This window comes from Pseudopipra pipra, chromosome 6 (genome assembly GCF_036250125.1).
Source record: "Pseudopipra pipra isolate bDixPip1 chromosome 6, bDixPip1.hap1, whole genome shotgun sequence".
NCBI lineage: Eukaryota > Metazoa > Chordata > Aves > Passeriformes > Pipridae > Pseudopipra > Pseudopipra pipra.
Window position 1 is genome coordinate 30153450 of NC_087554.1, and position 13100 is coordinate 30166549.

Sequence of the window (13100 nt, forward strand, 5' to 3'; positions counted from 1 at the left end):
CTGACACCAGCAGCATCTTAATACCAAGTAAAAGTTTTAGAGATGGTCAGAAATTCCCAGTAACAGAACCCTTTGATCCCTTTATGGCCAAAGCTGTTCATAACCTTGGCACACATACTTCAGTCTTGACCTATATTCCCATGGCCAGGTGTTTCTCTGTAGGAATGTATATTTCCTTTGCAGAATCACAGAATATTCTGAATTGGAAGTGACCCACAAGGACAATCGAGTCCAACTCTCAAGCGAATGGCCTGTACAGGAATCGAACTAGTACCTTAGTGCAGAAGAGACTTCATAGCCTGGCCTATGTATCACAAACATTAAATTCCACAGAGCTGCTCCAAGCCCAAAAACCTTACCAAATCACCATTCAGGAGGGTGGAGGACATCCAAGTTCATTTAAAGACACCATCAAGAGAGAAAATACATAGGGGTTTTTTCCAATAGTAAATTACCTTCCCAATTGAAAATGCATGCCAAACTCTTCAGCATAGTGGTCCAGGTGGTTCGGTTGGTATAGGTGCACTTTCCTGGTGTGTCATCTTCAAAGAAAAGTCTAGGTAAATAAAACAAACTGCTGAAACAGAAAGTTTTGTGCCACTAAATTGTCTGTTATTTCTCTTCAGATTGCTGGCAAGAGGGAAGTGCCTGCACTGGGCACCAGTGGCCTTGCAGAGATGCTGATGAGCCAAGAGCAGGCTACTGACCAAATGTAAGAGGAATTGGGCTCATAGCCTTCTCACTTGAGCTCTTCTGAAAATCCCTGCCATCACTCAGAGTGCCAAAGACTGTGCTGGCACAGTGCCACTCCAGTCAGTGGTGTCTCACCAGCAAAGAAGTTGCCCAGGGTGTGTAACTGAAAACTACAAAGAGAGAGGGACATAGAACTGGAAGAGAAGTTGTTCTTCATGTCTAGACATTTTTACACAGGGCCCAAAGTTTGGATCCTTCAGAGGAAGACGTAAACTCAGCTGTAATGAATTCAACTATGCAATGATGCTGGAGGTAGCACTGAAACTGGTACCGTTGGGGCTTGTTGTGTATACCAGATCAGCCTACGACTTGCACCTCAGAAGACTTACCCCAACATGTGCCTGTCTGTGTTGATGATTAATATCTTGTTGCTATGGTGCATGCATATCATGCTCACCACCACAAACTCATGGCACAGAACGTATATATTGGTGGTCTTGACAACTGTTCAGGGAGAACTGTTTGATTGCTCTGATTATTTGCCTCTGCATCTACTTCTCTTGTCCTCAAACAAGTTTCATAAGATTGCTGTCCTCTTTTGAATAGTATTTGCCCCCACAACAGAACTGACATGGGATCTATCTGCCACAGCTTCCATCAGGGCAAGTATCCCCTCTTGCACATGTTTAGTAGAAATGTTTACTCACACTTTCAATACAGAATAGTCTGCTGCCTCCAAATATGAGTTAATTGCTTTTAGGGACCAATTTACTGTTAGAGGTCCTTTTTTAAGTCAGTGGATGCTACAACTGCTCCTGCAACAAGTTTAGATTTCACTTTTTGTCACAAAAGGAATAAAGAATAAAATGGGGAATTTGCTAAAAGATTGGTTGTTGTAGGTTGTAACAATGCAGAATTCAGAGCTATTTCTTTAACATCGTGCCTATTGAATCATTTAGATCATATTAATCAGAGAATTATCCATTGCTGCCAGGCCTTAATTGCTGAGAACCTGCAGAAGTGAAAGAGCCTTTTATACTACGCTGGCACCCCCAAATCTCCATCTAAGGTGAGTTCAGGGCAGCCCAGAATAAAGATTGGAAAGCCACAAAGTTAAGCATACTCACGATCCAGTGCAGTTTGGAATAGCAACCACAGGATGAGAGAATCTGTGCAGTCACCGTAAAATGAGGTAGAATACAATTTCCCCAGCTTCCCAGACATAGGTAGAATGTGAGGGAGTGGGGAGGAGTAAATTTGATTCAGTGATTATGAAAGTGAAAATCAGGAATCATTGGGTTTGAAAGGACTCACATCGCAGTGAACAGCAATTTTACAGTGTCATCCACTGTCAGCACAATTGCTGCTGTGTGCAAAGTATTCACACTTGTTAAGCAGACACACATTGTTATTAGCATTTTTTGGGGTGCAATTGATGGATTATGTCAACAAAAAGGAGTCTCAGGTAATTATATATATGCCTGAATAAAACAGAAACCCCATTAGTAATAGGAAGTGTTCTATTGGGCTTTTCATCCTGGAAGCTCTTTGCAGAATATTCACTTACACTTGGACAAAAAGCTTTGTCAAAAATATTATAGGATTTCAAGTCTTTTCCCACGAAATCCATCTAGAGTCTGCCACTTCATTCATTATACTTCATACAGAAATTCTGTGCAGACTTTTTCTCTAGAAAGTATATTAAATTGTGTTGGTCCTGGCTGCACTACTTTGGTTTCCCAAAATGTTGCTAGTAGTCCTGGTTAGTTCCCAAACTGACAGTTCACTGCCAAACCTTCAACTCTCACTAATGCCATCCATCTGACTCTACTACCCAACTGTACCTTCATGGCCCTGTGTTATTCCACCACAGGAAGAGGCTGTTGGCCATACACCTTTATTATTATGAAAACAAAACCCAAAAAAGGAATGCACTGAGGTGCAAGATGTAGTAAAGAGGCACTAATACCCATTTGATCTTCAGTATGCTTTTACATGCTGCTGCAGCACGTTATCTGTTTTTAAGGATGGAACCTCTACAATGACAGGGCTGATGTTAGTCTGTAATCTGCCAGCTCCTTGAAAACAAGGGTATTCTCCTTTTTTGCTTTTTCATGCTTATATTTTGCAGATTGTAGCGTATAATGTTAAGAATCAGTATGAAGCCCAGTGCAGTGGGGATGAATGAGGGGTACTTATGTGGCACTGGAAAATTAAATGACTCTTCCAAATATCTATCTAATAGGTTTCTAATGCTAATTGTACATTCTTTTTAATTCTGTGAAGTAAATATACTATCACTCCAGGCTCTAAAAAGAATGCCAATCGACCATATCTTTAACCTTTAGAATCTTTAAAAGTACTTAGGGACTTGCCAACTTTTTTTTTTTTTTTTGAGTCAGCTATGAGTTTGAAGTTGGGTAGGACTCCATATGGACTCCAGAAAAGAGGAGCTCTGTTCCAACCTCATTTATCAATCTCATCAAGGCAAAGATTCTTTCTGCTCATCCTGTCTACCTGGGTGGGATAGATGGAAAGTGGGTGGGGAAAGAACTACCTCTGCACCTCTGAAATTTTGAGAACTTGGTACTCTGGGCTGCAAATGTGAAGGAGAGCCAGTGGTGAATTTCCCATACATGAGAACCTTCTGCCCATGCGGAGTGGGCTCACCATCGAAACTGTGAAAGAAGTGTGCGTGTGTGGGAATCATGCCAGAGCACATGAAAAGCAGGGTCTCCCACCTGACCCCCAATTCATATGATCCTCTAGTGGCACAGAAAATAGCAGAAAGGAGGAGGAAGCAGCTGGGGACCAGGCCCTATGAGCTCAACAATTCATGACATTGGGATTGTATTTTGTTGCTTGAGCCCATTTACCTTGTCTCAGAGAGATGCTCAGATGAATGCAATAAAGTATTTTGTCTCACAGGTTGGCACCCACCTCATCTGCCTCTCTCCATCAGCAGTCCATATCCTCAGGAAACTCAGAATCAGAATTGTGTCCTACACAGCATGAAACAGCTCATAAACATACTCCAACAAAGAAACCCTGGCATCATATTAGACACTCCTTGTTTTCTGAGTTGGGGAGACAAAATGGTGACAAAACAGCAGAATACAAATTCTAAGGTGCCCTGATCCTGCAATTTTTCATCAGGGCCAAGAGTAACACTCGTTATCAGACAGGCAAAGTTTTTTTCGTCCCTACTAGTTTCTTAGCACTTATTTCGGTTTCGCACTGACAACAGCAAAACAGCACTTAAATCACAGCCCTGAGAACCAGCTACACGTATCCAAAGCTGAGCAGAGTTCAAACCTCAGCCCTGTGCTGATACAGAGTCTTTTCTGTTTTAAATTGCCCACCCACTCACTATTCCCAGCTGCCGAGCCACATAACGTTCAAAGACCACACACAAGGTGCAAGAGCAATAGGGGCCTGTTGAAAATTAAAATGCAACAGCTTAGTCAAGAGGATAGACTCCAGCATTGCTGCCTAAAATATGGAGACAAGGAATAAGGACGAAAGGGCAGACAGGACTGTGGGAGATCCAAACGGAAAGTGATGGGAATCGACACTGGAGTGTATTTTGCAGAAATCCCCTACCCTCAGCTCACAGGGACTCACAAAGCTTCCCATATGAAAGCAGGCAAGAACCAGATCAGAAAAAGAGTTGCTGTTTTCCAGAAGCTAGACATGATACTAGGGTCCCAAGGTTTGTTCTCAGCTTGGCTGGAAGCACCTGGAGCAGGCTCTGTGCCTTATTTCCCCTTCTTGAGCAAGTGTCAAGAGCTTCACGCGAATGTTTTGCTATCTCCCACAGCCCCCAACAAACAAAAAACCTGGTTTCTTCTCTCCAGTGCTGCTGTTGAAGGGACCTTGCTCTGAAGTGCACTCATTTGAATGCCGTATGGTAGTGTCACTTTTTCCTCTTCATCCCATTGTAAGAGCACATTGCCACTGAAAAATAGAGAATGTTGCGATCCCACTCAGTGATGACACAAAGGCAGAAGTGGGTCAGCACCATCACACGTCACAGTGTGGGACATGTGTCACAGCAACCCCACTTTTAGAAAAGAGTGTGGCCCCTTGCTGACTTCTAGGCTGGGACTCGCAGGGTCTGAGGCAAACTGGTGAAAATAGACACTATCCTGAACATATCTGCTCAGATGGCTGAGTTGGGTAAGAGTTTTTCACGGACTGTCCACCTAAAACTGTTTTTTAAACATTCTTAAGTTTTGTCCAGTTGCTTCTATACAAAAAGAATGTGTGTTTATATGTTTATACATCCAGATTTTGTACTTCATTGCTAACCAAGGCTGAATACTTCAAGGCTGAGTCAAACTACTCTAAATATGGGCTATTTTATCCATCACTAAATTAAATGGCTTTACTGCTGAGACAAGGCAATGTTGTAACAGCACACAGCACAACCCAGCAGTCAGAACAAGAAACAACGAAGGTGGTTTCTGACAGAAAGCGCTCAGGGTGTTTGAAGAGGCAGACTGCCAGGGCTCTACAGGTGTCATCCTGCTCCCTGGTTCTCAGCTAGGACAGCAGCTCAGGAGAGATGAAAGGAGGAAAGATGAAACACAACATGCCATGAACTTTCTCACTGCAACGCTGATTACTGCTAGCGAAAGAAAGTAAGCTAAGGAGGCACTGGAAAGAAAGGCTCAGTCGAGTACCCCATACCAAATACTCTGAGATGGTGATTTGAACCCAGAACCACATGTGGTAGTATGTGTGCCTGTAATGATCTAAACTAGAAGCACAGACACAAAAGTGCTTGCAGCGTTGTCAGGCTCTTTCATTTGGTCCCTGATTTGGACTTCAGAACATGTGCAACAATAAACAGAGCAAAAGGTACCAAGACTGGAATTTTGGTAGTTAATGTTGTTGCTCTATTAGTTTCACTACCTTCTTTAAAAAAAATGGGAAATGTAAAAAAATATAGATGAACATGCACACAATTTCATTCTCCTGACTCCTGTCAAAAACTTGCTGCAGAAAAAACCTTCTAGCACACAATTGCTTGCATCCAGCTTTTTGAAATATCCCACTGTGATATGTATCAACCTTTTCCTTTTGATTGATAGACTTTGCTAGGGAAACAGCAGAACAGATGTGAGTGCATGGGTGCCATCAAATGAATTTTAACACTCTTTTTTTCCTGCTCCCCCCTCCCACCCACAGGCTTATAAAGTTATTCTGAAAGACATGAGAATCCTAAATACTGGGGGAAGGGAGAGCGGGGATTAAGGGACATCTGAAGAAGGCAGTATAAAATTGCACCGAAAGCAAAAATCCTCCCACCATAACCTACTCTTGTCCACTCCTGTGTCAACAAATATGCAACCAATTAACGTAATTGCAGAGTTATTTATGGCACACAGGAAAGTGTAGTCAGGGACCCTGAGAAACAAGGTTGTAGGGATAGGAACGCCTGGGTTTCCCCCTCACCCCCTCCTTTGCAGATGTTTAAGTTGACTTGTGGTGTCCATGTGTCTCATAACCAAGAGCCTGGCTATTTTGCAGGTGTTGCTTGCTGCATGGGGGTGGGTAAAGTGGTTGAAAGGAGGCCTGGAAAAAAGTTGGGGTCTTCTGATTTCAAACTGTGACCAAAAGATATTGATTGGGTTTAGATATCCCCCGACACACTTTGCAGCCTACAAAAGCCCCGTACTTAATCCCTTCAGATGACCCTTTCGACAGCAGCAACAACATTTGAACACAACAGGGGAAAAAAATTTCTTAGCTCCATGATTTGATTGTTCAGGGTGACAGTTTTGTTACTGTTCAGTGCCCCGCAGAAGAGAGGTTTTAATTAGAGCTATTGAGTGGTTTGAATTGGCACAATTAGGGTCAGCATTAATGATTGCTGCATGTGTTCTTTTGAACAGTAAGGGCTTTTTTTCTGCCCATGGACAGGAGGGGGTAGCAGCTAATGAACTAGGAGAGTGCAAATTATCTCTGCGAAGCTGGGGCAAGTGTAATACACACTGGGGATGAAGTGGAGAGCAGGAAGAGAGACTGCAGCATATGAGGCTCATCCAGAAGACTTCCCAGCAGAGTGCTGAGCACCATCAACCCCCACTGCTTGTCCTTTGCTTCTTTAGGTGCTGAGGCTGTATAAAGCACTGACAGAGATGCATTTCTTGTATCACAGGGGAACACCTCAGAGAGGCAAAGTATATGCAGTATTTTCATACCGAAAAATACGAAAGGAGATAGAAAAAAGGCTGCCTCAAAACAAGGGCATGCTCGTGCAAATTGGTACTCTCATGAGTAGGCTTGTAGGCTTTACCCACCTCCTATTCAATTCAGTGGGATACTGGATCAGTTCAAAGAAACACAGCCACATAAGAGAGGAAGAGAGAGATTTGTGTACAAGCACCCCTTCTGTGTGTGTGTAGAAATGCCTCCCAAATAAACATACCTGCCTTAACTGCACTGCAGGTGGATGCCAGAGCCCAATGCACGTGGCAGCTCTGCCAAAGGCTGCTCCCACTCCTGCTGAGAAAACAAGAGTCCTCACAGCACACACCACCTGACTTAAAGAGAAGACCTCCTGGGTGACATACTTATGATCTCCTCAGAACTTGCAAATCTCCTGAAATGTGCTCATTATACAATCTTTTCCTGACCCATACAGTCCATGAAGCGCTGCAGAAATGCTCTTTTATTGCAGGAGGAATACGCTCCCATGTCATTCCAGCAGAGCCAAAGGGGCTTCTCTTCCACATAGCTACTTATTGGGGAAGGTGCAAGTAGGTGATAGTGATAACAACCATGTGGGTGCAGGGACTGACTGGGGGCACAGGACCTACCCCACTCCTGTGAAGGACCTCCATTGCTTCTAGGCCAGGCAAATTCTCCCCAAAGCATGAGCTATTTTTGCCTCAGGCCTGAAACAAAGCTTTCCAAGTGCTCTCCATTTACTAAAAAAAGCTTTTGGTCAGGCATTATATTAGAACCACAGGCAACCTTCTGCAACCTTCGAGGCACAAAAAGAGTTTGTTCACATGCCAGCTGCCCAGCAGTGGAGCTCCTCTCCACTGCAAGCAGCAAGATACAGCCATTCTCCACTTACATGTGCAACATATACCTTTTTACTAATGGTGGGGTGATCCCTTGGTACCTGAATCAGCCTAGAAGTCCCTTCTGGGCTCCAAAATGCCTAGAGAGGGCATCACTGGCAGGGGTAACTGTAGGGCTGTCTCAGGTCTGGCAGTACCAGCTGAGTCAAATACTGGCATTGGTCTCTTGGTGTGGCCCCTGAATACCAGTGCGAGCCATCAGGCCTGCTGTAAAATGCCCTCTCTCTAATTGTCTGTAGTAGTCATGTCTCCTGAATATGACTCAAAGAACGTTGTCAGGCACCATGCATCAAAGGAAAGGTTGATTCTTCAGTAAGTTTAGTTGGCAGAGCACAAGAGAATGGCATGTATGCATATGCTGTCAGAGGACTGATACACATTTTTCAGAAAACAGTTTCAGCCAAACTTTCTGCAGTCATCGCGGAGTGTGGCCACCAACACCTAACCACTCAAATTTTTGAGGCTGAGCATTAACACCAACCAAGGTTGCACAGCCCACCAGTGCCTTCATTGACAAAGCAGGTAAAACTGCATGCACAACTGGAGCAGAGAAGCTGGGTGGAATCCTGGGTGTGCAATCTCGGTTGGGAATTAGCCAAATACTTCACCTTTCATATATGCAAAGGAAGACAAAGGTGCCCAAAACATGGAGAGAATGAGACTCTTTGCTGTGGTTAAACAGAGGTTTCTGTGTCTTTCTGTTAGTAGATATTTTCAGATATTTCAGTGTCTCCCTCTCTCTCTAAACATTATCTTCTCTGAAAAAAAAAAATCCAATTTCTCTGGCTTTTTAAAGTAGGTAATATAAATTATGCTCTTCTTACTTAGGATACACAGTAGCCCAACACATTTAGTAAATAATTACAGGTGAAAATCTTGCCATGCAAACAGAGGTCAAATAGTTTGTGTCCAAAGAGCTCTTACTCTCTAATAGGCCCAAACCAGAAAGAGTTTAGTCTGCAACACAAAGAATTAAGAAGTGATGCTGCTGCAGTCCAGTCGGAGCCTATGGATTGATACAAATCCAATGGACATTCACAGCTAGGATAGTCTCATTTAGTTCTCAAGGTAGAAAAGAATAGCCTAAGGTAGACCCATTACATTGAGGTGTGGGTTACTATTCATTTGTCACATTGTGGCCTCACAACAAGTTCTTTACCTTATTACAACCTTTTGTGGTGCTCGTGCCCAAGATTCACGAGAGCGCATCTAGTAAAGGATCTTTACCCAGGTGTGCCAACCTCCAGGGCACAAAGAGCCCAGCAGTGCCAGGCAGAGCTCTGCTGCTGCCAGCAGGAGCTGGAATCAAGCAGGTGGATGGTAGGAGGGTGAGAGCAGAGCTGCAGCAGTGTGGCCCTCTTGGGAGAGAGCAGCATGGCTGCAGGTATCTTCATCTCGCCCAGCACTCCTGAACAGAGAAGACATCCCCCTGCCCTGGTTCCACTGGGGCTCAGCAGAGGTGCAAAAATGAAGTGCTGGGGGAAGGGCAGAGACACAAGGAACACCTCATGGCTGCTTTCACCTCCTCCTCCCAAGTCTGTCTCATAAGGACTTCAACTGTTCCCACAGCCAGCAATTTGATTTGGGCAGACATCCAGCATTGCTTAGCAGATCCAAAATGACACCTCACACATTCTTGAAGCTGTGAAAGAAACAACCAAGCTGAATCGTTTCACCACCCTCACGGTACTAGAGGTGATACCATAGACTTGCCAAGGAACATAGAAGGACATCCACAAACATTTCACGACCACCTTCTTTGAGCCTGCTTTGTTATTGAACAGCCATGAGTTTTGGCATTAGCTGGAAAACCGAACATACAACTGCTCAGACAGGCCCTCTGCCTTGACTTTCTTATCATATATCCTCAAAAAGGTAAGACTTTTCAGTAATGATTTATATTTATGTCATCTAATAAATATATTAATAGTCCTCATATGGATCATTTGCAAGCAAATCATAATGCTGCAGGCTGGAGGATGGGGATAGGGCTAGCACTGCAGGCACCAACCTGCCAGCTGGGCCCTGGCCTGAGGTTAAGCTACCTGGAAAGATTCTGAAAGCTAGCAGGCAAGAGAGTGGATGTGACGTGGAAAGCTGAATGTGAGAGGGAATATTATGAAAAGCTGGCAAAAGCTACAGGTGGTGCTGTGAGGGCTAGCTGGATCCGTCATGTGGTTAAGGGGAATGTGTGTGAGCAACAGCCGAACCACACAGCTGGAGTGGAGCACTGGGGACATTCTGGGAAATAGGACCAGTGAGCCTGGTAACCATACCCATAACAGCACATAAGTCTGAGATAACCTGGCTAGCAGTGTCAGAAATAACAAACTCAGGAATGGATATGGCAGAATTAGGACTAAAGAGGAAAAAGTAATTAGGTGCAGGTTGTCTCTCTTGATTGAGGAATGGAAATGGAGATGCAGGGTGGCAAAAAGAGACATCAAGAAACACAGAAATGAATATTAAGATATGTAATTTCATGTGTCTGGGCATATTTGTCAAGCAGCCCTAACACTTGACCACTGCAGCTGGAGCCAGACAATGAACCAAACCCTGTGTTTCTTGGCCATACCAGCAGAAGCAGACCTGCTTCCACCCCAGGCAGAGGACAAGGGTTGGCAGTGCAGGGAGGAGCTTTCACTTGCTGTCAAGTAAACATCGGGACAGACAGATCGAGCACCCCAGCATAACCACTTTGGTGACTGTTCCAGATCAGACGGCATTAGCAACAGTCCACCACTGTGTAACAGATAGGATTTCAGATTTTTTGGGGGGTTTGTTTTCAATTCAGTTCATACAAATAAACTACTGGCACCAAAGAAGGTGTCTTGTTTACCTTCAAACTCATGGTCTGCACTCAAGTGTCTTCCAGGAAAATAATTTGCATTGCATCTCCCCTGCCTTAGTGCAGGCATTTGATTAGGAAATACAACATATACTCTTTGAAGTGATAGTTAGCAGTTCTGCAAGCACTCCCAGCAGAAGATATAAATGCAGATTTCAAAAACTTGTCAGGAAAAAGCAAGTTACTCAGAATTTACTTCATCTGAACTTTGGCTGAAGGTTTGATATCGACTTATTATACTGAAATTAGTCAGCTCATCTCCAACTAAAGAGAAATATATTTTGTATTCAAGCTCTACAACATTTCATTCACTGTACCTCAGATCACCCACCAACCAGCAGAGACTTGGCTTTTCGTAATTTCCCCATATTGGTGTTACCACTGCATTTCTGTGGTGCAGCCACACCAGCACTACTTGTGAGCAGATCAGCTAAGAAAAGGTGATGAATGACCCTGTGGAGATTAAGCTGTGAAACATCTCTCATTGGCCTGAATACTGAGCACTGAATTTACGCTCACAGCCTTTTCTCCATGTTCCCAGGTCTCCTTCCCCTGGCAGGTCCTGGGTTTGTCCTAGCTTGGACCTCATGTAGAGAAGCCAGTAGCCCTGTGCACCCAGAGTTTCAGCTCTTCTTTCCTAAGGCAGACTGCTCCATCTCACTTTAGAGCTCCTGTTTCCTTGCCCTCTGCTGTAACCTCTTCTGAAGGCATCTTTTGCTCCAGCCTCACCACAAGGAAAACAAGTTACTCAGATTCTGTATCTAAGAGTACTTTGGAAAACTCCATGTTGCCCAGACATTTGCAGGGGGCTGAAAGAAGCTAAGTATTTTGCTGAATACTCTCCTCTTGAACAGAAACATGTGCAAAGCTGGACTCCATATCATCAGATTCATCAGATATGCTAACCAATATCCACTGCAGAAGTGTTTGTGAGAATGAAGAGAATGCTGGGGGCCTTTAGCAGAGCTGGGCAAATGAACCACCATTAAGAACTCTACACAGTTTGAACTACTGATCCAGTTGACTTCTTATTTAATTGTAAGCAAAATCTGTTTTGCCACCCTGGAGTTTTTATTCCTCACTGTTATAGAGATTTTTCAATATTATTGCCTTGGTTTGGGGGAAGAGTATATTTCTCTTTTTGTCCCATCAAGCTACATTCTCACATTAAAAAGAAATGTCAAGCAGCCAAGTTGATTTTCAGCTACATCTGCCTCCAGAGCAGACCTCTTCCCCTAGTTAACTAGTGGGATGGATCATAAGACACGGCTCAGGAGGCTTTGGAGTCTAGGCTTGATCAGTGACAAGCTGACAGTCCTGAAAAAGGGCAGCTGATGTCAGGTAAAAGCAGTAAGAAGAGCAACATGAACTGCACAATAATTTTAGGAATACCATCAGGAATTCTAATGTAAACTGTTCAGATTTTTGAAGGTAAATCCACCACTCAATTCACAGTCACAATAAGCTTGTATGTAAGGGTTTCTGCAGCATGGAAGGGCAGTAGATCCTCCCACCTGCACCATAACTTGACTGGCACCTTTGCAAAGGTCACAGTGCCCAGAAGCCCAGCCCCTTCAGCACCACCCTGGCCAGGCTCTGATCCCATGCTTGGTAACACAGACAGCAGTAGAGCTGGCTGGAGAAGAGGTACATCCAGGTGCAGTTTCTAAACTTTCCAGAGCCCCTTCTTGCTCTGATTTCTCATCAGGACTGAGAACCTCTGCACTAGTCAGAGATCCTTACAAGAAAGAGCAATTTGTCACCACAGGAGCATATTTTGTGTGCATTATCAATTTAGCATGGTGTGAAGATTCTGTAGAAATTGGAGCTAGAGCTATGGTATTAAGTTTAACACAACTGACTGGGGACCCACATCCTCACCTTCTTCAACTGTCCCATTTTCACTGCCTGCAGATTACTTACCTTCCCTTAGCCCCATCTCCTCCACTCTTGAACTAACGCAATTCAACAATGCCTTTTTTGGTTCTATACCAGCTAGTGGCTTAAATATAGTACAAGTGAAGATTGAGTGATCCAAGGGTAAGTACAAATGAAGAACATTTGTTGGGTCCTCTGGCTGATGAAGTATTGCAGCCTTACTGAGAAGCCAGTCTTTGTAGGTATATCAGGGTACAGTTAGCTCCTAGTGTAGGATATAGAGAGCTTACCTGGAGACAGTCCTGCAATAGTCCCTAGGTCAGGTGTCTGTGGAGCTGATTTCTTTGGCTCCTGCAGACCTCTCCCTTCCAGTGGATAAATTACCAGCTATGTAACTGGTGAGCACATTATTCTTCCTTGAAAAGCAAAATTGGAAAGATGAGCAAATATCTCTCAAAATAATAATTAAAAAAAAAAAACACAAACAAACAAAAAAAGACTTTAAAAGAATGAGGAACACTTGGCCCTGAGAAACAGCCATATTGCAGCAAATGCAACACCCTCTCCTGAAAACTGCAGAAAGC

General features: G+C 43.8%; 2 long non-coding RNA genes across 2 annotated transcripts in view; one reads left to right on the forward strand and one right to left on the reverse strand.

The window, feature by feature from the left end:
- The window catches only part of LOC135415874 (uncharacterized), a 35746-nt gene that overhangs the window by 1038 nt on the left and 21608 nt on the right, over window positions 1-13100 (reverse strand). Inside the window, exons 6-7 of the long non-coding RNA XR_010431314.1 lie at window positions 12807-12932; window positions 456-556 (exon numbers count right to left, since the gene is read on the reverse strand). This is a non-coding gene — a long non-coding RNA (uncharacterized LOC135415874). The remainder of the gene's footprint in view (window positions 1-455; window positions 557-12806; window positions 12933-13100) is intronic.
- Window positions 552-5609, forward strand: LOC135415875 (uncharacterized). Its single transcript, XR_010431315.1, has 2 exons — window positions 552-4872; window positions 4984-5609. It is a non-coding gene; the product is annotated as an uncharacterized LOC135415875 (long non-coding RNA).